Below are 25,967 nucleotides of genomic sequence, written 5' to 3'. Positions count from 1 at the left end.
CTATTTGTGAGAATTGGTATTTATTTTTTGAACATAGAACTTAGGTGTTTCAGCTTTATGGCTATTGAAAACCTAACAAATAATGTTGTCATATTTTTTTCAAGGCTTACATTAGAACATTATGTTCTTATATAGTTATATAAAACTAGTTCCTAGGAACAGTCCTGAAAACTTACTAGTGAAATGTGGATCCCAGAAAATACTAACACCTAGGAAAGTCTTCATGTTCTATGAGTTCAGTTATCTTGTTCCTTCAAGAGATTTTCATTGACTTCAACTCCAGTGATATTGATAAATATCTAACCTCTTACACACTGCCACTTCTGCCCAAAATAGACAGACTTCTAAGCTGGTCCCCAGTGATCTCTGCCTCCTGGTATTTATACCCCATATACTCACCTCTGCTTGAGTGGAGGTTGGACCTGGTGTCTTCCTTCTAACCAGCAGAATAAGGCAAAGGTGATGGTAGGCCATCTCCAGGATTACATTGCAAAAGATTATGATTTCTGTCTTGCTGGCAGACTCCCTCTATTGCCTTCTGGGCTTGCATGCTTTGATGAAGCAAACTGCCATGTGGGAGATGTCCACCTAGGAAGAAACAGAGGTGGCTTCCAGCCAATACCCAGAAAGGAACTGAGGCCTTCAGGGGGATCTGAATGCTGACAACAACGAGTAAGTGTGCTTGAAAGCAGATCCTTCCCCAGTCAAGCCTTCGTATGAGACTATAGACCTTGGGCCACTACCCTGATTTTAGTCTTGTGAGAGACTGTGAAACAGAGAATCCTGTTAAACCACGTGGCAGCCAGTGATATTCTCTGCTGTGGCTACATTTGAATCTGTAAGATGTTGGGAAAGTACTCATTCCTTGACATGCTCTGCAACTAGGACAATATCATGCAATGTCCAATATTATCAAATTGTTTTGACATCATTCCCTTTATGACTGCCTCCTACCTCTAGGAATCCAGCATGAGTCCATGAGGGAAACAAATCTCATCTATCCTCCAAACTGTCTTTTGCTGAGGGTCATTGGACTTGGCTTACACACTGCAGCTCCATACTGTGAGGGTGAGTTCCATACTGTGAGGAATTCCTTCCTTAGCACTTCATGCAAACAAAACCTCCAATACACCCATTCCTGGAAGATGTGCATAGTACTGGCAATGTTAATATTAATAGCTGATATTTAATGTATGTCTACCAAGTGCCAGCCATTGTTGTAAGAGCCTTGTAAACATTATTTCCTTCAGTTCTAACAGAACTTCTTTCAGGCATGTACTGGCATTATCATCCCCATTTTACCGATAAGGAAAATGAAGCACAGAGAGTTAATATAATTGGATTCAAATCACTCAGTTTGTAAGTGGTACAGCCAGGATTTTGACCCAGACTGTCTAACTCCAAAAACCATGCTTTTAACCCTCGGAAGACCAGATAGGGAGCCACATCGAGGAGAGAGAAGGGCCATAGACCCTAAACTGGTCTCAGAGGAGGAACTTCCAACTCAGCAAGGAGGAAAGATGAGAGAAGGCCTTGTGTTTGGAATAGTAGAGAAGTTTCAGGATAGGATTTCAGAACTAGAGACAAAGCAATTGTTAAACACAGTTCACGTGGATGAGACCAGCGTATGTAGTGAGTCAGTTCCCCAAAAGAGAAGTTAGGCCTGAAATGAAGGATTTAGGAGAAAGAACCCTGGCATTGAAAATGTAGGCACTGGATTATATTGTAAGTTGGGGAATGCATCTGAGCCAAGAAATTAGCAGTGAGTGACTTTTAGGGCTGTAAGGCAGGGACTAGGGCTGAGTGATCATCACGTAGACACAGCATAGATCCACTAATGGTGTGTCTGTATGTGTGTGTGTGTGTGTGTGTGTGTGTGTGTGTGTTGGGAAGGTGTCAGAGACAGCTGTATGACTCTGAGTCTTCTTAAGTATTCCTGTCTTAAGTGAATGTTGGTGTAGAAAAAGTGGTAGAGCTAAAATTGCAGGTATGGATATTAGCAGGCCTATGTATTAATTCAGAAATAATTTTATTTATTAATTCTACAAATTCAAGGACAGGAATTAAAACTAAAGACCAGTCTGACTTATTAATGTGGTCCTGGAATGAGATGCTTGAAGACCTAGGAAGACAGAAATTGTTATAAAGCTGTGTGTCCATATTTAGGGATTTAGCCTGTATGTACAGAAGTTAGTGAATGAGGATGACTGAATGTACAATTCACAAGTGACAAGTGGCTAGGTACTTAGACTACTAAAACTTTTTCCTTGAAAAAGGGGAAATTTTAGGTTGCATATGTTACTAGAATAAAAATTAAGATAAAACAACAACATAGGCCTGTACAACACAGTGAACCCTAATATAAGCCATTGCCTATAATTAATTGTATAATGACAAAAATGTTCTTTCATCAGTTGCAACAAATGTACCACACTAAGGTGTTAATAATAGGGGGGTATATGGGAACTCTGTATTTTATCCAGGATTTTTATATATACCTACAACCTCTCCAGTAAAAAAAAAAATTATGCCTCAAAGTACTTTTCACTGGGATTAAAAACAAACAACCTCTTGAAATATGAGAAGAAGGTTTTCCTGCTGCTTGTTCTGAGTTGGTTCTGCAGTTAAATGAAAATACATCACAACAATTATAAACCTAAGACATAGTTTGGGGGAAGAGATTTTTTGGTAAACTTCTTGGACTTCATCTTATTTCACACAATTTTAAGTGTCTTGAGGACCAAGACTGTCAGATTTATCTTAGTTCTCCTGCATCCAGTACAGTGCCTGGCAAAACAATAGTAATTGAGTAGATAACATTGATTTCAAATGAATATTTTCTCCACAATTTCATTTCCTGACTCTCTCTTTCTTGCCTCTCCTTAGATCATTGTCCCTGTCTTATGAAAGGCTTTGTTTGTGTACTACACATCTTAACTGACACATGCCAGGATATTATGCTTGAAGTAGGCTTGTTATTTGGTACATTAAGGTTTCAGGTCATAAGTGGAGATATGCCTAGGAGTGGCCAGATTACTCACTGCAGTTCAGGGCAAGCTGTAAAATGGACTAGCAACAGGACTTGGTGTGAGGGGGAAGGGGCAGACTTAGCTCCCGAGTAAAGACTCAGAATGGTTGTAGAGCATGGCTTCCTAAGCTTCATCTACCAACATCATAAGAAAAGGAAGATTTGTCATCATAGATTCCAAGGAGTATGCCAGGGGGGCTCTGGTAGGTAGGAAGAGACAATATAGAGAATTCTGGACATGAATTATATCAGCAAGATTGCTGGGACCTTCCTATAGGAGGGAAAATCACTCACCACATTCAGCAAATATTTCTTGAGCATGGAGATCGTACACTTAGCCATGGAATTGGAGCACCAGAGGGAGACAAGAGAGAAAATGGGTCAGAAAAAAATATGAAGAAATAATAGCCAAAAATTTCCCAAATTTTGTTAAAAGAGCAATTTACCCATCCAAGAAGCTCAGCAAATCCCCAGCAGTATAAATACAAAGTGAACCACACCTATCAACACCAGAGTCAAAGTTGTAAGAACCAGAGAGAAAGGAAAATTCTTAAAAGCAGCTAGATATTTTACATACAATGAAATAGTAATACAAATGTCAGGTTACTTCTCAACAGAAACACAGAGGCTAGAAGACAGTGAAACAGTACCTTTGAAATACTAAAAGCAAATCTGTCAACCCAGAATTCTATATCTAGCAAAAATCTTCAAAAATGAGGGTGAAAGAGACCTTTTCAGATAACTGACAGCTGAGAATTTTTTTTTTGCCAATAGACCCAGCCTGTTATTCAGGCTCTAGGAAGTGATATGCAATGAAACTCAGATCTACAGATAGAAATGAGGAGTACTGGAAGCAGTAAATATGTGGATTATCCTTTTATTTCTTCTTTCAGCTTATTCAAAAAACATCGGACAGTTTGAAGCAAAAAGTATAGTACTGTAGAACTTATAATGTAAATGTAATAATCTGTGATGACACAAAGGATGGAGTTTAAAATGGAATTTAACTGTTGCATGTTTATTAATTTTACATGAAGTCATAAATCTTGACTCTAAGTGGACCATGGTAAGTTAAGAATGCATATTGTAAGAACTGGAATATCCACTAAAAATAATACAAAGAGGTAAACCAAAAAAGCCAATAGAGGAATTAAAATGGAATGGTAACAAATTCAATTATCTCAAAAGAACTTAGGAAAGGAGGAACAGCAGAGGAACAAAAGACGATTGGTTTGGATCAAACATTTTGATTAAAGGTAGAGATTGTAAGACTGGATAAAAGTGATTCCTTCCAAAGTGACATAAGTTAACAACCTATGCAAAAGAGAAGAGAAAATGAACACACAATAGACACTATACTAGCTCGTCATAGCTGAAAGTAGATGTTTCGGCCAGTTGCAATTGATTCTTTTTTTTTTTAAAAAAAACAATTGCATGGTGGTCTGTGAACTGTGAAGGTAGACATTGTTTAAATCTAGTTTCTGTTACTTCCTAGCTGTATGATCACAAATACACTATTTAACTTCCCTCAGTTTCCTTTTCTATAAAATGTAGATAGTAATAGCACCTGTCTCTTTGGGTTGTTATACGCAGCGCTTCCCAAACTTTTTTGTTTCATGACATATATCGAAAATGATAATATTTGTGTGGCGTACTGGAATAAATGGGGGAGGCTGCTCTTGCAATTGATTATTAACCTCGAGCTACTTATTTCCCTCCTGGAGCTCAGCCCAGGTATCTCTGTTCTAGCTCTCTGGGTCAAAGCAAACCAGCGTCCCTGGGAGATTTAGAGGTTGGGGGGTCGCTCAGTCCCAGGTCCTGAGTGTCTAGAAACATTCCTTCCCTAGGAATATTGTGGTTACGTGGACCAGTTAACTTGCTCTATGGAAAGGATTCTATCAATGATTTCATTTTCCTAGACTCTTCGGCAACTCTGATCATCTTTTTTACTGTGATTTTTAAAATGTGAACTAAAGCTAGATGCTCAATATTTCTTAAGATGATCTCTAATAAAAGAATACCCAGGAAAAAAAATACTGATTCTAAGTTTCCTGATAACCTAAGAAAGTTGTTCTGAATTTTCTCAAATACATGCTATGAAGGTGTAGGGAGTCACAGGAACAGATGATCAGGATAATCATTCTTCCTCCTTTTATTATCTCTCTTATGTGAGCCCCTTCTCATGGGGTCTCCTGATCCCTGACAGGTACTGTTTCGTTCCCTTTCCATATTTATCTCTCCAGTTAAAGCAGTGGCTGATTGTGCTAACAGCACTGACTACTACAACTACTACTGTTACCAATCCCAATAAATTGCTGCCTTTTCCATGTTCAATTCCTGTCTCATTACCAGTTCCACTCACACTTCTACTCTACTATCTACATTTATTGAGCACTTACTATACAGACCAGGCCCTGGGCTGGGTGCTTCATGTACATTATCTTTACTCTTCATAACAATGCTTTCAGTTTCATATTACTTTCCATAGTTTCAGAGGAAGATACTGACATGGGTAAGTTTAAACGTTTTCATATGTTCATTTAATAGATATCTGTTACAGCCCACCTATGCACCAGACACTATAATAGATGCTGGGGTATGAAGTTGAATAAGATGCAGTCTCTGTTCTCAAGGTGTTCACTTGGGGGAAGAGATACATAAATCATTACAGAACAGCATGTAGGTGCCATGGCTGAGGCATGCACGGGTTATTATGGAAGGAGAGTCCCTAATCCACTTGGGGGGAGTGGATAGGAAAGTCAGGAGTGCAGGATGGCTTCAGGACTCTGAGCTGAGTGTTAAAGATGCATCAGAGTTATATGGGCAAAACTGGAGAGGGCAGAAAAGAAGGAAGAAATCTTATTTGACGTCTCTGTTTTTGCTGTACTTTCTTTGAGGTTTATTCAACTTTATCCTCTAATCCTTTGTCAATTAAAAAAAATTCCAGGTATTATATTTTAATGAAAGTACATCTTTACCAAATATTTACTTTTTATTGAATCCTGTTATTTTGGCTTATTCTGTTATATATGAGGAAATTAACCACATGACATGCATATCCACACACATATCCACACATATATACATATACATATACATGTATATATATGTGTGTGTGTGCATGCATAGTTTTGTCTACTATACATATTGCCCCTGTTCCTATGACTAACTTTCTTTTTCTGTGTTTTGTTTTCGTCTCTGTCATTCATGTTGAGGCTTTCCTGAGATATCTGGTGATCTTGGCCATAATATTTAAGAATGAGATACTGGAAAACTGTCTGGAAGCTTTGGGTGCACGACTAAGGCTCTTTGACTGGTCAGCTTCTCAGTAAGGTGATCCTATACAATCTGGTTATGGAATTGAGAGACCCCAAACTATCTGAATCTGTAGCTCTTTTCTTTTAGGCTAATCTTTTTTTCTCTGAGAGGAGTTATATGCCTAATTTCCAAAATTTTAGAAACTAAATGGGAGAAGAGGGCTGGGTGTCTTACCATTCAATACGCAGACTCTCATTTAAGCCATGTGCTCGGCTGTGCCAGCACCTCTCTTACTTAACCTCTCCAGGGAATAACCTTCTTTTCTTCTTCTGTGTGATGGAGCAGTGGTGGCTTGGCAGCATCGGCTAGGAGAGAGGATAGGGGTTAATTATTCCTTATTTTGACTTTCACCCAATTCTTCTGTCTTCATGCCCACTTCATACTCTGGCCAAGTCAGTTGTTTCTTTCTTAGCTGTATCTCTTCATTTCCCTCTCCTACTAGCTTTAAGGAAACATGGTACTTTTAACTAAGTTAAGAAATTGAGTTGCTTGGAGTGGTAAACCACGTTATTATTGATTAATTGATCTGAATAACTCATTAATTATCTATTGTCAGATAATATTGAATAGATCCCAGAGGGAACTGGACATGAAGCAAGCAAAGGCAAATAAATTCTGATTAGTAGAGGCCAAAGTAGATGGTTTATGACCTCTCTGAGTGCTATGAGGGCCCAGGGAGGGTATTGTGTGATGACACCAGATATCTTAAAAATGAATTTGGACTATCAGAAAAAATAATTTAGGATATAACAGGGAAAATACACCGGGGAACTTAAAACATGTTTTTTTCCACTATATTGTTTTATTTAAATTGGTCTACTCTGCTAAAACCCTATAGACTAATAATTTTAGTTGTAATGATATGCTAGAAATTTGTTTCATTGTTTAATTCTTATTTGTTTTTCAAGAGCTACCTTCTATATTTTTGAAAATTGGGAAAAATTAGGAAACTTCAATTTAATATAAAAACTACGTAAGAGTTTTCATTTAAATAATATGGGGTTGGCTGTGTCAGAGAACTCTGGTGGTCAGTTGTGTTGCTTGAAGAATACTTAAGGGAAAACCATTATGCCCACAGGCATCGCTGCCACACATCCGGACACATGAGGCACATCAAAGAGACAATCTTAACTCCATGAATGATAAATTCTAAACCATCTTTACAACAGTCTCTCTTTCTCTCCCTTGTAACACACTCTAAATCTAAATCTAAACAAATTTGAGTGTAATAGTGCTGTAATGAAATCACATCCACATTCTAGAACTTGCAACAAATTTGTCTCCAATAACATATACTTATGGATTCTGTTAAAATATCAAACTAATCATTATCATTACTATTTTTCAAATGTGTTTTTAAAAATATTTAGGAAAAGGGTAAGATGAAACATTTTACACCATTTTAAATGAAGTTTTTTTATATTTTGTCCAATATAAAATTGTTTATGCTAATTTAAAAATGGAAAGGTACGTAATAGTAGAAAGCAGAATAAACATCATCCTAATCCCTTCACCTAGTGGTCCTTCTGTCAGTTTGGTTATACAGCTTTCATTGACAATGTTTTAATTCATCCGTTACATTCTTGGATAAGTAAAACATGCTCCATACTCCAGATTAGTGCAAAGGCAGAGAGGGCTCTGGATTAGGAATCAGGAGACCTGGATTTAGCCCACGGCTTTTAAAATTTACATGCTTGACCTTAGGTTAGTAACATATTCTCTGGACCTTGGCACATCATCTGTCAAGAGAGAGGATTGGGCTAGATGATGCTCATAATTTCCTTCAGCCTTAATGTTCTATGATGCTTTCATGTTATGGATTAGTTCTGATTAATATATACTGAGAGAAAAAGGCCACTATTAGTTTAAAGGGTTGAGTGTGCATACTAATGTTTTCTATCCTCCCATATACCCCTCCCAAATCCCAAGCATTTGTTGTTCACTTAGAGTGAGTGTTAGAAAAGACACACCCATGATGTGTGTGTATCTTTTAGCACAGATTAAACACTACCCAGATCCCCATATCAAGAGACTAATGCTTATATTGCTAATTACACTTTTCTTTACCTAAACCAAGTCCTGGTTGAAATCATTAATGAGCTGTATCTTATAAACATACTTTGAGGTCATGCAATGTGATTTCTGTAAGTGGTTGTTCTCTGGATTGGTTAAATTTGGGATTGAGTTTGACATCATTCTATGCCAAATTTCATCCATACAGAAATTTGCTTCAGAAGTCCAACTTTAAGATACCCTCAACCTAGGAATTTAGTGCAAATATCAAGTGTCGCACAATCTACGGTCAATATTTCTCTAATTAGAATTTGAACCTTCATATTTTGACACTAAAATGTCAAAAAATGCAATAAAATCAATAATATTTTTTGGAGAACCAATCCTTCTCTTGGACTTTCAAAAACATCAATAAGTTAGAAACGTAGGGGAAGGTGCCAGTGAATTTAAGTCTTATTGCAAAACATTACAAGTAAAGTGATTCATTCAAAACCATGAAGCCGCTTAAGAACTACTAATTTAGTTAATTACAGTGATATGGCTTTAGAAAGTAAATTATGCTTAAATGAGTTTCCTATGTGGCTCTCATCCTTTAAGTGGCCACCAGAGTGTGTCTACACTGATGACAGAATTACAGTGGTAATTTCCTTGGATGTTGTATGATCCCAAAGTTTAATGTCAGAAAGGGAGGGAATACAGTTGGTGAAGTAAACTGTTATGTATTAGATGATGTAAAAGGGACGGACCTAAAAGCCTTTCCTTGTAATTGTGAAGTCAGCCATGAGGTGCATATCTCCTCTCTCCCATCAACTCCATTAGGAATAAATAATTTTCCTTTTCTCTATAGTTTCCATTGCCAGGCATGTAACTCTCCCATCATATATGTTATGCATGAAAGGGTAGGGAGGAAAAATTAGAGAATTGTGGGAATATAAAGAACTGTGAGGGCAAAACATCGTACTAGGAAGTGCCTCTAGGAAATTCCCTTTGTTTCTTTCACCAAGACCTAAAGATAGTCCCAGGTATTTTTATCTTTGCTACTACCATTTTTACTTCTAGTCACAATTCCTGCACAGAATAGTTGGGTCCAAAGCAAGTACACTTTGAAATATTTTGTTAAAATGTATGGTGAGCACTTTTGCTTCCAGATATCAAGTAATAGGGCCAAGATTTACCTTCTTGCCTTAAACAGTTAACAAAGTAGCCAAAAAGTGTGAAATAACCATTTACAGACATTGGACAACAGGCAGCACAGAAGAGTGATCCCTGAGAGGAGCAAAACAAATGAGGTTCCTTATGATTGCCCCAGCTCACTGCCTAGAGCGAGTACCCAGCCACAGCACAGGGAGGAGGAACCTAAATAGAGTCCAGTAGTTTTTCTGAGTTCAGAAGTCAGTGTTCAGAATTTGAGGAAACAAAAGTGGTTACAATTTATGGGGCAAAGTATCAGACAAGAAAGAGTTGCAGGGAGAGGGAGGAGGGAAGGGAGGGAAGGAAGGAGAGTGTACATGTGCAAACACACACAAGTATTGGAGATCTGCAGGGGATACTACTTGAGTCAATAGCTAAGTACTGTACCGGTAAACACATGCATGTGAAGAAACTATCCAAAGTTGTGGAAAGAACCACCAGAAAGGAAGAGATAGAACAATGTCTAAGGATCACACAGGACTGGGAATAGTTCATTGTACCCACCAACAAAAGTGGAAAGACCTCTTAACACATGTGGTATCAAATAAATTCCCTACAAAAGTATTGCCTCTACAGTGAGGCAAAATTAGCTCTAGAATAAAGGCTGTTCTGCTTTGGTCTAACAAAGTTGAGATGCAAATTCTGAAAGGTTCAAACTGTTTCTGAATAACTTAACTGTATCCCACAACAAATCCCTAAAATATTTAAAGGACTATAACAATTCCAGCACCCAATAGCATAAAATTTACAATCTCTGGCATTCAATTAAAATTACCCAGTTCCTAAGAAGCAGGAATGTATACTCCATAAGGAGGAGAGATGATCAGTCAACAGATACATACCCATAAGTGCAAGAGATGAGATAGAATTGTTGGATAAGGAAATTTTAAAAAGCATTTTAAATATATTCTATGTGTTAAAGAAGGTAGCAGAAAGTGTAAGCACAATAAATAAAGACAGATGACATGAAGATTCAAATTGGATTTCTAGGTAGTCAAAAATACTATGTTAGGGATTAAAGAAACACAGGCTGAGATTAAGAGCAGATTAGAAACAGCAAGAAAAAAAGTGAATTTAAACATATATCAGTATAAACTCTGTAAATCAAAACACAGGAAGAAAAAAGACTGAAACATCAAGTGAACACAGCATCATAATACGTGGGACATCAAGTGGGCTAAAATATGTGTAATTGGAGTTCCAGAAAGGGTGTGGAGAAGAAAAATAATTGAAGAAACAGTGACGGAAAAAACTACAAAATCTGGCCTATACCATATATCTACTGAATTAGGTAGGTCTGTATCTCTGACACACAAAAAATTAATCACTGGGTTGAGAGATTGTGGGAAGCTGGTGGAGAAGGGAGCTCCAGGACTCAGTCCATCTACAGAACAATTATTAACAGGCAAGAAGTATCTGAAACCCTATTTTGAAACTCTAGAGGACAGAGGGACACTGTACAGCATTCAGGGATGAGTAGGAGGAAGAGGCTGATAAATTATGGAAAAGAACAGTAAATTGCTCTCTCTACATGATGGCTACTGATGCCCATTCCCTGCTCTCATAGCAGACTGCTGAGGGATCCAGCCCCTGAGTAGCTCACTGGACACATAAAAATCCCCTTCCCCAAGACCAGGGGTGGACACAGCTGGTCACTGATCATGGCTTTTGATTAGTGACTTCAGATTGTTGTGGGTCCAGCTCTGAGGGCAGCCATTGTTTCAACCCGCCCCAGACAAAGATTGTGTTGGAGGACACTTAAAGATGCTACACTTCTTCAGGGCCGCAGGGGACAGTTGGTTGATGGGCTGCATTTGCTGAGCAAGCCAAGAAATCTCAGCTTTGGGAAGCCGTGAAAGAAGATCTTGGTACCCTTCCCGACCCCCAACTCATGGCACTTTGGAGCCAATTTGCATCCCCTTGGTGGTTTCTGGCCCTGTTTTGGCTGGGGAAGGCTGATTTGGGAAAGTCCTCTCTAGCATGCCCCTCCTTCCAGAATTTTCCCTCCAGGCAAAAGCAGCTTGAAATAACAAAAGGAGTGCAAGAAACTATAGAGTCAGACAATCTGGGGCAAAATCACTCCAGCTTCAAATGCTCAGGAGAGGGAGGTCTGTCTCCTAGGAAACAGAGGGGACAGCCAAACTCCTGTAAACAGGGGGACTCCAACTAAAAGTCAAAAGCCCAGACCAGACACAGGTCCAGAAAGACACGAAAAAACCTGCATATGGTATTTGCTTTGGGCAGACCTTCCTGATAGGAGGGCTGAAGCTCAAGAATAGCTCTGCTTAATCACCAGCAGGTTTCAAAATCAAGAAACAGACATCTCAGGGAATAAATCCCAGAGTTAACATTTAAAAGTTTTTAAATGTATAGTGTGCAACTAAAGAGTACAAGGCAAACAAACGTGGTGGCTCATCCAAAGGAAGAGGATATAAATAACAGAAAACACCAATGAAGAAGACCAGAATGTGGACATACCAAACAAAACCTTTTAAAAAATGATCTTAAAAATGCTCAAGGAGATGAAGGAAAATACAGAGAAGGAACTAAAGGACAGCAGAAAAAAATGAATGAGCAATAGGAGAATCTTAGTAAAGAGAGAAATTTTAAAAAGGAAGCAGAAAGAACTACTAGAGTTGAAGACCACAATAACTGAAATGAAAAATTTCTAGGAGAGTTTCAAGAGCAGACTGGGGCTCACAGAAGACAGGATCAGTGACCTTGAAGACAAGACACTTGAAATGAGTTAGGCTGAGGAGCAAAAAGAAAAAGAAACTATAAAAAGCAAAAATAGCCTAAGACAGATTGTAACACCATCAAGCATACTGATATATGCATCATGGGGGTCCCAGAAGGAAAAGGAGAGAAAGATATGGAAAGAATATTCAAAGAAATCCTGACAGAGAACTTTCCAAGCTTAGAAAAAGTCATGAATATGCATATCCATGAAGTCCAGAGAACACCAAGCAGGATAAACATGAAGAATACACCCCATCATATAAGGATTAAACAATCAAATGCAAAGTACAAGGAGAGAGTTCTGAGCTGCAAGACAAAAGCAATGTGTTATGTGCAAGGGAGCCTCAATTAGATTGAGTGCCAATTTCTCATCAGAAGCCATGGAGGCAAGAAGGCAGTTGGTTGAAAGGCTTAAAGTGCTGAAAGAAAACAACTGCCAGCCATAAATTATATGTCCAGTGAGACTGTCCTACAAAAATGAGGGAGAGATTAAGAAATTCTCAGAAAAACAAAAGCTGAGGGAGTTCATCACCACTAGACCATCCTACAAGCATGGCTAAAGGGAGTTCTTCAGACTGAAAGGAAAGAACATTATTACACAGTGATTCTAAGGAGCACAAAGAAATAAAGACCCACGGTAAAGGCAACCATTTGGGTAATTATAAATGCCAATATTATTGTAGTGTATTGTTTGGTATGCAACTGTACCTCTTACTTCCTACAGGTGCTAAAATGCAATTGCATAAAAAGTAATGATAAATTTATGTTTTGGGGACATAAAAGGTACAAGGTTATATAAGTGGTAACAAGCACAAAACAAAAAAGAAGGTGGGGGAATGGGAAAGGGGTACAGGAAAAGTACATGTGTATGCTGTTGAGGTTAAGTTGGTATCAAACCAAATATGATTGTTATATATTTAGGATGTTAAATTTTAACCCCATGGTAACCACAGAGAAAATAATAATATGTCTAGATAGAAAAGAGAAGGTATTCCATGTGGTACAACACAAAAATCAAATAAATATAAAAGTAAAAAATGGAAAAATTGAGGGTCAAACAAGGTATGATTTAAAAATGCTAAATAGCAAAATGGCAGAAGAAAGTCCAGTATGATCAGCAGTGGCTTTAAATGTAAATGAATTAGGAAACCTGAGTGAGCAAAGACAGCAGAATTTAGAAGGATAGCTATGAAGACAGAGCCACTATCTCCAGCCTTAAGTGCATTTGGTTTCCTCAGCAAGAAGGAATGATGAAGGACAAATGACTCAGAAGGAAGTTTTGTGAATTGCCAGGTTTGTAGAAACCCCAGCTCATTTTTCTTGGAAAGAAAGTTATTACTGATACACCATGTTCCAGAGCACACAGACAAATGAATTCCTCAGTCCAGAGGTTTTCCAGCATAGCTGGGATCTTCTGGAACACCCTATATGTTCAGTTCAACCCATTGATTTGAACTTTGTGGATCAGCCATCAGAAAATGGTGCGATGAACAAGATTGGGATTAGCATGGACTGTATCTGCATGCAGGATTTGGATATGAATGATCCCATGTGGCCATAGTACACAAACCTGGGGCTCCTGAACAGCATAGACCAGCAGATCCAGAACAGCTCCTTGTCCACCAGCCTCTACAACACAGAACATGTGCAGAAGTGTCACTTCGCCCTCACCCTATGTGCAACCCAGCTCCACCTTTGACACCCTCTTGTCATTGCCTGCCATCTGCTCCAACACTGACTACCCGGGTCAACACAGCTTCGACATGTCCTTCCAGCAGTTGAGCATGCTGTCGGCCACCTGAATGTATTCCACTGAACTGAAGAAACTGTACTGCCAAATTGCAAAACATGTCCCATCCAGATCAAGGTGATGACTCCACCTCCTCAGGGTGCTGTGATCTGTGCCATGCCTATCTACAAGAAAGCTGAGCATGTCACTGAGGTGGGGAAATGGTGCCCCAACCGTGAGCTGAGCTGTGAATTCAATGAGGAACAGATTGCCTTTCCTAGTCATTTGATTCTGGTAGAAGGGAATAGCCATACACAATATGTAGAAGACCCCATCACAGGAAGACAGAGTGTGCTGGTGCCTTACAAGCCACCCCAGGTTGGCACTGAATTCACAACAGTCTTGTACAATTTCATGTGTAACAGCGGTTGTGTTGGAGGAATGAACTGCCCTCCAATTTTTATCATTGTTATTTAGGAAACCAGAGATGGGCAAGTACTGGGCCAATATTGCTTTGAGGCCTGGATCTGTGCAAGCCTGGGAAGAGACAGAAAGGCAGACGAAGATAGCATCAGAAAGCAGCAAGTCTCAGAGAGCACCAAAAAAAAAAAAAAAAAAAAAAAAAAAAAGCGATGGTAATGAAGCACACTTTTCGTCTGAACACACATGGCATCCAGATGACATCCATCAAGAAACGAAGATTCACCAGATGATGAGTTTTTACACTTACCAGTGAGGGGCTGTGAGAACTTATGAAATGCTGTTGAAGATAAAGGAGTCCCTGGAACTCCTGCAGTACTTTCCTCAGCACACTATTGAAATATACAGGCAAGCAGCAGCAGCAGCAGCAGCACCAGCACTGACTTCAGAAACATCTTTCAGCCTGCTTCAGGAATGAGCTTGTGGAGCCCTGGAGAGAAATTTCAAAATGATTTGAAGACTTCTTTAGACATTCCAACCCCGCAAGCCGATCAGTGTATCCAGAGAACTCCATCTCAGCTTGCTTTGAGCGGTTGTGTTTGTTTTGTTTCCATGTGTTGTGTGTGTGTGGTGTGTTTGTGTATCCAGCCCTCATAAGCAGGACCTGAAGAAACTGGCTGAGACCAAACTGCTCAAAGGTACACAGCCACTAGTGAGAAAATCTTTTAAAGGGACTGGAAACTTTCAAGAAAGGACGTTCTTCTGCAGGTTTTGTATCCTGGACATTTTTCTGCAGATTTTGTATCCTTGGATCTAGCATTGGATGCAATCAGGAACCACTGTGTTTGTAAGCTTTTTTTGTTGTTTCTTGGGAGGGAGAGGTCAGGTGTGGAGAGAGACACTAAGATGTTTATTGGAACCCTTTCCTGTTATCCTCTGTTGTGTTTCTAAAACTCATAAATAAGCTGTTGAACAGGTTGCAAACTTAAGATGTCTTTTTAAGAAAAGGAGAAAAAAGTTCTTATTGTCTGTGCATCAGGCCTGTTTAATGTTAGTCATGCAGTAATATCACATTAGGAACAAATTAAGGCATCAAGGGCACTGCTGGGCAGAGAGAGGTGATAATTACCAAAAATGGCCAATTTGGAGGCTGTTCTTTTCTTCTGAGAACTTGCATTGTTAGTATCCTTCCTTCAGATGTAGGTAGACTGTCCATTGATGCTGTATTGGATCCTACTTCTGCTACTATAGGTCAGCATCTGATATGATACACAGTCTTCCTTGCACATTGAAAACCTGGAGACCTACCCCCAAAACCATTGTTTAGACTCCAAGGCAGGGAAATATGTTTCATGCTTTTAATAGGGAAAGATCACCCTAGCAATATTGCCCCAGGCAGTTATATACTATTTTTCAATGCCCCAAGTGAAGTTTAAACTCCTCTCCCCAGATCTATGATTAATTTGATCAGAACGCCTATCTCTTAATCCTACCATAACACAATTCTACCATACTACTGGTACTACTTAAATTCTTTTTCCCAGGAGGCAAGATTTTAGTTAATTAGTGTTCAAGCAGACATAATGCTGAAGTAAAACTTCCTGGCCTAGAAATTAAAGATAGAAAGAGGAGAGAGCTTCCTTTCTTGATTCAAAGAGTTTACAGAATTTCTGTTTCTTTGGAATTCAACAACATTTTTGAAAATAATAGTGTGAAGACTCTCCCTTTTCACCACCCAGATCACAGCCCTTTACTCTGTATCCCCTAGGCAATGATTTCTCATTACTGAGGCTGTTATTTTATGGATGTGTGATTTTAATTTTCAATAAAATTTTGCATCTTGGTTAAAAAATGTAAATGGATTAAACTCTTCCATCAAAAGGCAGAGATTGGCAGGATGGATTAGGAAAAAAAGCATGGCACAGCTATATGCTATCTGCAAGAGACTCACCTTTAAGTCAAACATACAAGTTGGTTGAAAGTGAAAGGATGGAAAAAGTTATACCATGCAAGTAATAAAAAGAGAGCTGGGGTAGTTATACTAATATCAGATGAAGTAGGTTTAAAGTCAAAAACAGTTATTAGGGACAAAGACAGTTATGATATACTGATAAAGGGGATAATTAAATAAGAAGATGTAACAATTATTAATAAACAGGCACCTAACAGCAAAGCCCTGAAATATATGAAGCAAATAGTGACAGATTTGAAGGGAGAAATTGATGGTTCTACATTAATAGTAGGAAACTTTAATAAATCACTTTCAATAATGGATAGAACATCCAGGCAGAAGATCAATAAGGAATACAAGACACGAATGATACTCTATATCTTCTAGACCTAACAGACATATAGAACACTTCATCCAACATAACAGCATACACATTCTTCTCAAGTGCACATAGGTGATTCTCTTGATAGACCACATGTTAGGTCACAAAACAAGTCTCAATAAATTAAAAAATATTGAAATCATGCCATGTATATTCTCTGACCATGGTGGAATGAAGCTAGAAGTCAAAAACAAAGGGAGAAATGGCAAATTCACAAATATGTGGAAATTAAACAAAATACTCTTAATCAATGAGTTAAAGTGGAAATGGGAGGTACAATTCAGAAATATCTTGAGGCAAATGAAAGTGAAAATGCAACATATCAAAACTTAGAGGATACAGTGAAGGCAGTGCTGAGAGGGAAATTTATAGCTCTAAGTGCTTACATTAAAAATGTTAAAACTTCAAATCTGAGACCTAACCTCAAAACTGGAAGAACTAGGAAAAGAAGAGCAAACTAAACCCAAAGTGAGCAAAAGAAAGGAAAGAGGAGATAAATGGAATAAGAAAGAAAAAAAAAAAAAAACAATAGAGACAATCAACAAAACTAAAAGTTGCTTCTTTAAAAAGATAAAACTGAGAAACCTTTAGGTAGACAGACAAAGGAAAAAAAAGAGAGAGGATACAAATAATTAAATCAGAAATGATAAGGGAGATATTACTACCGACCATACAGAAATATAAAGGACTGTAAGAGGATACTATAAACAACTGTACATGAATAAATTAGATAACCTAGATGAAAAGGGCAAATTCTTAGAAACACACAAACTAGCTACTTAGACTCAAGAAGAAATAAATAGAGGGTTTCAAAAAACCAATTACTAGTAAAGAGATTGAATCAGTAATCAAAAACCTCCCACCAAGGCAATTCTACCAAATAGTCCAAGAAGACTTAATACCAATTCACTCAAACTCTTCCAAAAAATTAAAGAGGAAGGAATGCTCCCTAATTCATTCTACAAGGCCAACATCACCCTCATACCAAAGATACCACAAGAAAAGAAAACCACAGATCAATACCTCTCAACATCTTTTATGAGTATAGATGCCAAATTCTCAACAAAATACTAGCAAATAGAATCCAACAGCATATTAAAATAATTTACACCATGATCAAGTGGAATTTCTCCCTGGTATGCAAAGTTTGTTCAAATAAGAAAATAAATGTAATACACCACATCAATAGAATTCAGCAAAAAAACACATCATCATCTCAGTTGATGCAGAAAAGGATTTTGGCAAAATTCAGCACCTCTTCTTAATAAAAACACTTAAAACTTTAGAAACAGAATAAAACTTCCTCAAAATGATAAAGCCCACATATGAAAAGGCCGAAGATTTCCTACTTAATGCCTAAAGACTGAAAGCACTCCCTCTGAGATCAGGAACAAGACAGTGATGCCCACTGTCACCACTGTTATGCAATATTGTACTAAAAGTTCTTACTAGAGCAATTATGCAAGAAAAAGAAATAGAAGGTATCCAAATTTGAAAAAAAGAAGTAAAACTTTCCCTATTTTCAGTTGACATGATCCTATATTCAGAAAATCCTGAAAAATCCACAACAAAGCTCCTAGAGCTAATAAATGAATTCAGCAAAGTTACAGAGTACAAGATCAACACCCCAATATTAGTAGTGTTTAATACATAGGCAATGAACAATGGGAAGAAGAAATGAAGAAAAAATACCATTCAGAATATCAACTAAAAGAATCAAATACCTGGGAATAAATCCTATCAAGGATTTAAAGAACATATACACTAAAGAATTTGAAGAAGACCTAAATAAATGGAAGGATATTCTGTGTTTATGAAGTGGAAGACTAACTATCATTAATATGTCAATACAACCCAAAGCATATTTTAGATTCAATGCAATCCCCATCCAAAATACAATAGCCTTCTTTGCAGAAATGGAAAAGCCAATTTTCAAATTTATATGGAAGGGTAATGGGCCCCAAATAGCTTTAGCCACCTTGAAAAAGAGGAAAGAATTTGGAGTACTCACTCTTATTGATCTTAAAACTTATAAAGCTGCAGTAATCAAAACAGCATGGTATTGGCACATGAACAGATACATAGACCAATGGATCCAAATTAAGAGCTCAGAAATCAACCCTCACATTTATGGCCAACTGATTTTTGACAAGATGGCAAAGACCACTCAATTGGGAAAGAAGAGTCTGCAACAAATGGTACTGGGAAAACTGGATTTCCATTTACAAAGAAAAAGCAGAGGACCTTTAACTCATACTTTATACAAAAGTCAACTCAAAATGGAGCAAAGACTTAAATGTAAGAGCCAGAACTATTAAACTCTTAGCATAGGAAAGCATATTAAGGATCTTGTGGTAGGCAATGGTTTCTTAGACTTTACACTCAAAGCACAAGCAACAGATGAAAAAAATAGATAAGAGGGACTTCATAAAAATTAAAAACTTGTGTGCATCAAAGGTCTTTATTATAAAAGGAAAATGACAACCTACACATTTGGAGAAAATATTTGGAAACCATACATCCAATAAAGGTTTAATATCCAGAATATATAAAGAAATTCTTCAAATCAACGAAGAACACGAACAATTCAATTTAAATGAACAAAATGCATAGACATGTCTCCAAAGAAGGTATACAAATGGCCAGAAAGCACATGAAAAGATGCTTAACATTATTAGCCATCAGGAAAATGCAAATCAAAATCATAGTGAGATACCATTTCACACCCATTAGAATGGCTGGTCTTAACAAAACAAAACAAAATGGTGAATAACAGGTGTTGGAGAGGATGCGAAGAAATAGGGACACTCACTCATTACTGATGGCAATATAAAATGGTGTAGCTGCTGTGGAAGGCAGTTTGGTGGTTCCTCAGAAAGCTAAGTATAGAGCTACCATATGACCTGATAATCCCACTACTATGCATATATCCAAAAGAATCGAAAGCAGTAATTGAACAGATATTTGCACATCAGTATTCATAATGGCAGTATTCACAATTGCCAATAGATGGAAGCAAACTGAGTGTCATGAATGGATAAATAAAATATGGTATACACATAAAATAGAAGATTGCTCACCTATAAAAAGGAATGAAGTTCTGATACATATGACAACATGGATGAACTTTGAAGACATCATGTTGAGTGATATAAGCCAGACACAAAAGGACAAATACTGTATTATTTCACTGATTTGAAATAATTAGAATAGGCAAACTCATTGAGTCAGAATCTAGAATATAGGTTCTAAATGGGGTGGGGTTAGTAAGTGGGAAGTTAGGCTTGAAATGTACAGGGTTCCTATTTGGAATGACGGAAAATTTTTGGTAATGTATGGTGGTGATGACAGCACAGCATTGTGTACCTAATTAAAAGCATTGAAATGTATATCTGATTTCAATGTATACTGTGGAGATGCATGAGTCCAAATTCCATAGGTCAGGCAGTGAACTGGCAACTCTGATGAAGGGGTTTGATGAACTCCTCAGGAGACACTGGCTAGTAAAGAAGAAGTGTGAAGGTTCTCTCTCTTTCCCCCTTAAAAGTCTTCAACTGATTGGATTAATCCAGCTGATTTAATTCTCTTATTGTAGAAGACATGCCCTTCGTTGATGTAGTCAGTCACAGGTGCACTCAATTGACTGCTGATTTAATAAACCAGCCTTCTGGTTTATTAACCAGCCACAAATGTCCTTGCAGTAATGGTTAGGCCAGTGCTTGCTTGACCAGATACCTGGACACCATCACCTGGCCAGCTTGACATGTGAACCTAACCATCACGATAGTGAACCTAAGTTAAACCATGGACTATAGTTAATAGTACAGTTATAAAAATGTGCTGTCATCAATTGTAACAAATATTCCACACCATTGCAAGCTGTTAATAATAGGATGTATATGGGAATACTTTGTTTTATGCATGATTGTTCTGTAAACCCACAACTTCTATAACAAAGAAAAAAAATTGAACCACGGGGGAGAAAGGGGTGGAATGGTAAAATGAAATATGTCTTTGAAGGAAGCCTACAACTCTAAAATAAAATGGCAATTAATCTTACTCACGAAGGTTTATCATCTTGGAATAGGTTATCCTGCTTTTGTGTCCAACACACACATGCACACACCACATTGTGAATCCCAGTAAAGAACATTTAATGACATATTTCAAGAGAAAGTGGAGCCCTTTCTCCTAAAAATACCATACAAGGCTGTAGATGAGCTCTTCCCCTCTTTGTCTCATGGCCTCACATATAATAAAATGGATGGGTTACAGTAACAAGGATGAAACCCTACTGCTAATCTTGTAAACTGTCTCATAGGGGAAGATAAGCAGGTTTCAGATAAGGTGGGAAGTGAATCAGGAAGGAGTCATGCACCTTTCCTGTCGACCTGCTCGCATTAGCTAGCACATAAGCAAACTGAAAAGATACAGTAGGATGATGACACAAATACAACAGCCCCAGTCCTAGAAAGAAAAGAAATATAGGATTGAAAACACAAATAAAGCACCCAGTCAAAGGGGAACCTTAATTTAAAGAATCGAAGAAAATTCCTCATTAATATCTCACAGTGGAGAAGAAGTTAATAAAAAGACAAAATCCAAAAATCAAGAGATTGAAGTCCAAGAAATAAAACACAAAAAAGTAAGATATAAGGAGAACTTAGAGTTCAGGAAACAGCCTGAGGTCCAAAATTCTACCTTTATAAAATAAAAAAGATGAATTAGAAAAAATAAAAATAAGCAACAGAATAAACTAGAGAATGGAATTGAAATATTTCAATTTCAAGGGAGAAAGTTTTAATATACTTAAGGAGTGCAGAGAAAATAAAGGCATCAAATCAGTAGGAGAGGCAAAATATATATGGGAACAGACAAGGGACATAGTTATAAAACTTGCATTGCTAAATTAAAAGACATAAATAATAAAAATGAATTTAAAGTATAGAAAATTAAATTCTTTGAATTAATGACAACTGAATCTGGAGACTGAAAAGCATATCTAATTAAAGAAAAAAGTTATAGAATAATCAGCAACAAGACATTTCTTAAATTATTGAGCTTTAAGGTAAAATACATCATTCTTCAGGCATCACAGTAGAAAGTGCAAGTCACATTGTATGGTGAAAAAAATCAGGGTAGTTGAAAATTCTCCTCTTCATTAAACAAATGAGTTAAGGCTTTGAGGAAACAGAGACTAGAAACTATTTTGGCTGGCCAATTTGTTGTTCATTTGGTATGTAAATGGACTAACATTTTCAAACAAGCAAAGAAACAAGATAACAAACTGACTCAGAGGCCTTAAAACCTGCACCTTATACTAGTGGGAACTAGGCAAGACTATAAATGAAGGCTGATGTGTCATATGTCAAAATTTAAAATGTCATGTCTAAATATATATGTGTACACACACACACCCCAAACCAACTATAAAATGAAATATATTTTATCCTCCTACCTTGCTCAACAACCTGGAAGGCTAGGTTCAAATTTAGAATCCTGGTCGCCTTGAGTTTCCAAACCAGAACATGGAAAGAGCTAGCCCCTCCTCCCTGGACTTCAGATTACAGCTTGCTCTCCTCCATTCTCCTCCTTATCTTGCGTATCTGGCACCAAGAGGGGCCTTGTTGCATATATTTGGATACCTTAGTCCATGTGCCCAAGCTCTCTCCATATCTTCACAAGCAGCCATCCTTGGTCCATCTCTTGGGTCTAGGAGTAGTGGCTTGGTCCACCCTAAGGACAACAGATCTGGGGAAGATGCTTGTCTGAACTCTAGCTCAAGGCTCTTTGGGCAGAGAATATTGGGCTCCCAGATACCTAGGTCTAGACTGGAGGCACAAGCTTTGGGAGCGCAGGTCCCTGGGACCTGCAAACCCTTTGCTTCATGGGGAAAGCCATGAGTAGGCTAGATCAAAACCCTTTTAAATGTAGAACTTTGGGCAGGAGCACTTCCTGCCCAGGTCAATGTGTGTTACTGGTGGCCAATAAGTCCTTCTTGAAGAAATTTCTGAGGCTGAAATCCTGCCAATCAAGAGATGTATAGGGAAAATATTAAAGGAATAAATCAACTGTAAATTTCAGAATATGGTGGAAGAATGCCTACAAAGTTCAACTGTAAAGGGACTAATGCTGTGGGTTTATAGCCATTCAATTTTTCTCTCTAGTATAAAAGGCACAGTCTAGCATTCTCAAGCACATATGAATTCATAAAATACAGGAATTATGAAGCTTTTTTTAAGAAAAAGATATTTGATGATGAAATCCATTCAACCAAGATATGACAATAGAAAACTGTGGTAACATGGCTAGTGGTTATAATTGCATCTATATAAATGCAGAATTTAGACATAATAATTGACAGAATTATGGTTGCAGAACAGAATTTAAATGCTATAAACCCAATGATATAAAAATTAAATAACCAAAATTAGGGGGTGGGAAGGGAAGACTGAAATATATATAAAAGTGCTAAATTTCCTCATATTAAAAGCAGGGAGCCAATAATTTTGCCTAAAATTGAAACATGTTATTTAGAAGAAATCATAACTCTAGCCTTTTAATGTTTCCAGTCTCTGTTTCTTACTGATAAAAGAGTAAGGAAATTATATATTGAAAGGAAGAAGCATGCATTTAAAGTTCAGCAGTTTCTTTGGCTTCCCACAGGTTTCTTCTTTAGTTAAATGTAAAAATTAAATTTAAAAAATTCTTTTAAAAAGTAGCAGATATGGGATGATACAAATTTAATAAAATTATTTCTTTATTCTGATTCATCCCTCTATGTAAGAAAAATAAAATATAGAAAGATAAAATATAGATATAGATATAGATACAGATATATATCATCATCATCTATCTGTCTTCTTCCTACCTCCCTACTGATCTACTCACTTATCCATATACCTACCCATGGACTTCTTTATCTATCTGTCTCTTCCTTGCTCTGTAAATCATCAACAGATGTCTGGTATAATCCCTTAATGTATTTCTGTAGTGATATTTGGATTTTTTTTGGTTAATTTTTCTTTATATTTATCTCTTGAACATGTATACAGTTTACAGAAACAAAATAGTCATTATTTGAGCCAGCCAGGTTAGCAAACCCCTGATGCAGAATATTTTGGATAAGCAAATTCATGGTGGAAGTTGTTGGCAGAAGCAGAGGACATAAAAAAGAGGAAGAATAATAATGAGGCAAGGAGAATGGTGGTGTTGACAAAATTGTCAAGAGCCTACTTCAAAGTGAAGGCTAGGTTTGAACCCTATCAGTATCCACCAACAGAGCAATCTAATTGCCTGTCTTTGCTTAGAATTCCAAATGAGTCTCATGGATTGAGGTCTAATCATTTATGATCAGCAAGCTATTTTACTTGGGGAGGAAAGAGGATTCAAATGCCAACTTCAGAATATTCACATCTCTTATTCCCTACATTTGAGCTTGGATATTGAGATCGGGGATGGATACAGAGATGGTGAGAAACAGCAACATGTGAGAGCTCTGGGGAATGGAATGCATAGTGCATCACCCCATGGGATCTCTGATATTGCAGTGGAATGTCTCCAAGATCTGCTGTGCATCAGGGAAAATGAGGGGGGACCAAAGGTCCTGAAATACATTAAGAGAATCAGCAGGCTCCTGGCTGATGGTGATTGCAGAAAGCCAGAGAACCAAAAACCTGGGAATGACAGAGGAAGAGAGGATAGAGAATTAAAGTTGTGATCTTTGGGCTTAATTCTGCAGGGAATGAGACTGCCAAAGTAAGTTGGACTGCGAATTTCAAATGATGTCTCTGTTCTTTAGATATCTGCATCTGGTAGTTCAACTTTTGAAATTTAATTTCAGAAGGTACTGGGATTTTATAAGAACTATTAAATTACAACTGTGTGAAGTTGTTGTTTTTAGCAATTTCATATGTCTCAACCTAATATTCATCCCACTGCCCCCCCACCTGCCCCCACCCCTAGAGTCAGATTTGGGTTCATATTGTGGCTCAGCCATATCCTACCTATGTGAATCCTGGTCAGGCTTCCTCTCTAAGATTCACTTTCTTTATCTGGAAAGTGGAATAATAATATTTCCCATTTCCTTAGGTTGTGGGGAAGATTAAAGGAGTTGATCTTTAAGTATTCAGCCCAGGAGTCATTCAATGGCAGCTATTACTTTTTTTAAAAAAGCCATTTTATTGAGATATATTCACATACCACAGTCCATCCAAAGCATACAATCAGTTGCTTTTTGTATCTTCACAGAGATGTGCAATCAATTTTAGAACATTTTTATTACTCTGAAAAGAAAAACCCCGTACCCTTAGCAGTCACCTCTCAAACCCTCTATTCTTCTCTAGCCCAAATAACCACTACCCTGTTTCTGTCAGAACAAATACATGTTTTTTTTTAAACTGCTTGTGCCAGTTTGAATATATTGTGTCCCCCAAATGTCATTATCTTTGATGTAATCTTGTATGGGCAGACATTATCAGTGTTGATTAGATTGTAATTCTTTGAGTGTTTCTTTGGAATGCACCCCACCCAGCTGTGGGTGATGACTCTGATTGGATAATTTCCATGGAGGTGTTGCTCTGCCCATTCGGGGTGGGTCTAAGTTGATCAGTGGAGCCATATAAATGAGCTGACATAACAGAAGGAACACAGTGCAGCTGTGAGTGTTGCTTTGAAGAGGAGGTACAGCCAAGAGGGACACTTTGAAGAAAGCACAGGAGCTGCAGATGAGAGACAGTCTGAAGACAGCTGTTGAAAGGAGACTCTTGCTCCAGAGAATCTAAGAGAGGACAAATACCCCAAGTGCAACTAAGAGTGGCATTTTTGAGGAACTGCAGCCTAGAGAGGAACGTCCTGGGAGAAAGCCATTTTGAAACCAGAACTTTGGAGCAGACGCCAGCCACATGCCTTCCCAGCTAACAGAGGTTTTCCGGACACCATTGGCCATCCTACAGTGAAAGTACCTGATTGCTGATGTGTTAACTTGGACACTTTATGGCCTTAAGACTGTAACTGTGTAAACAAATAAACCCCCTTTTATAAAAGCCAATCCATCTCTGGTGTTTTGCATTCCAGCAGCATTAGCAAACTAGAACACTACTTTTTATCATTTCATAAATTTTTTTGTCATGCTCCTATTTAAATTCCTTCTCTGACTATATCCAGTGCCATTGGGATAAAGTCAAACTCCTTGATA

General features: G+C 37.7%; 1 pseudogene; it reads left to right on the top strand.

Annotated features, from left to right (window-relative positions):
• The first annotated feature begins 1,409 nt into the window (after nucleotides 1–1,409).
• On the top strand, nucleotides 1,410–24,491 carry LOC119506087 (annotated as a pseudogene).
• Nucleotides 24,492–25,967: the final 1,476 nt, after the last annotated feature.

Source organism: Choloepus didactylus, chromosome 11 (assembly GCF_015220235.1).
Source record: "Choloepus didactylus isolate mChoDid1 chromosome 11, mChoDid1.pri, whole genome shotgun sequence".
Lineage (NCBI taxonomy): Eukaryota > Metazoa > Chordata > Mammalia > Pilosa > Megalonychidae > Choloepus > Choloepus didactylus.
Note: the sequence above shows the minus strand (reverse complement) of the source record. Positions and strands in the feature narration are given on the sequence as shown.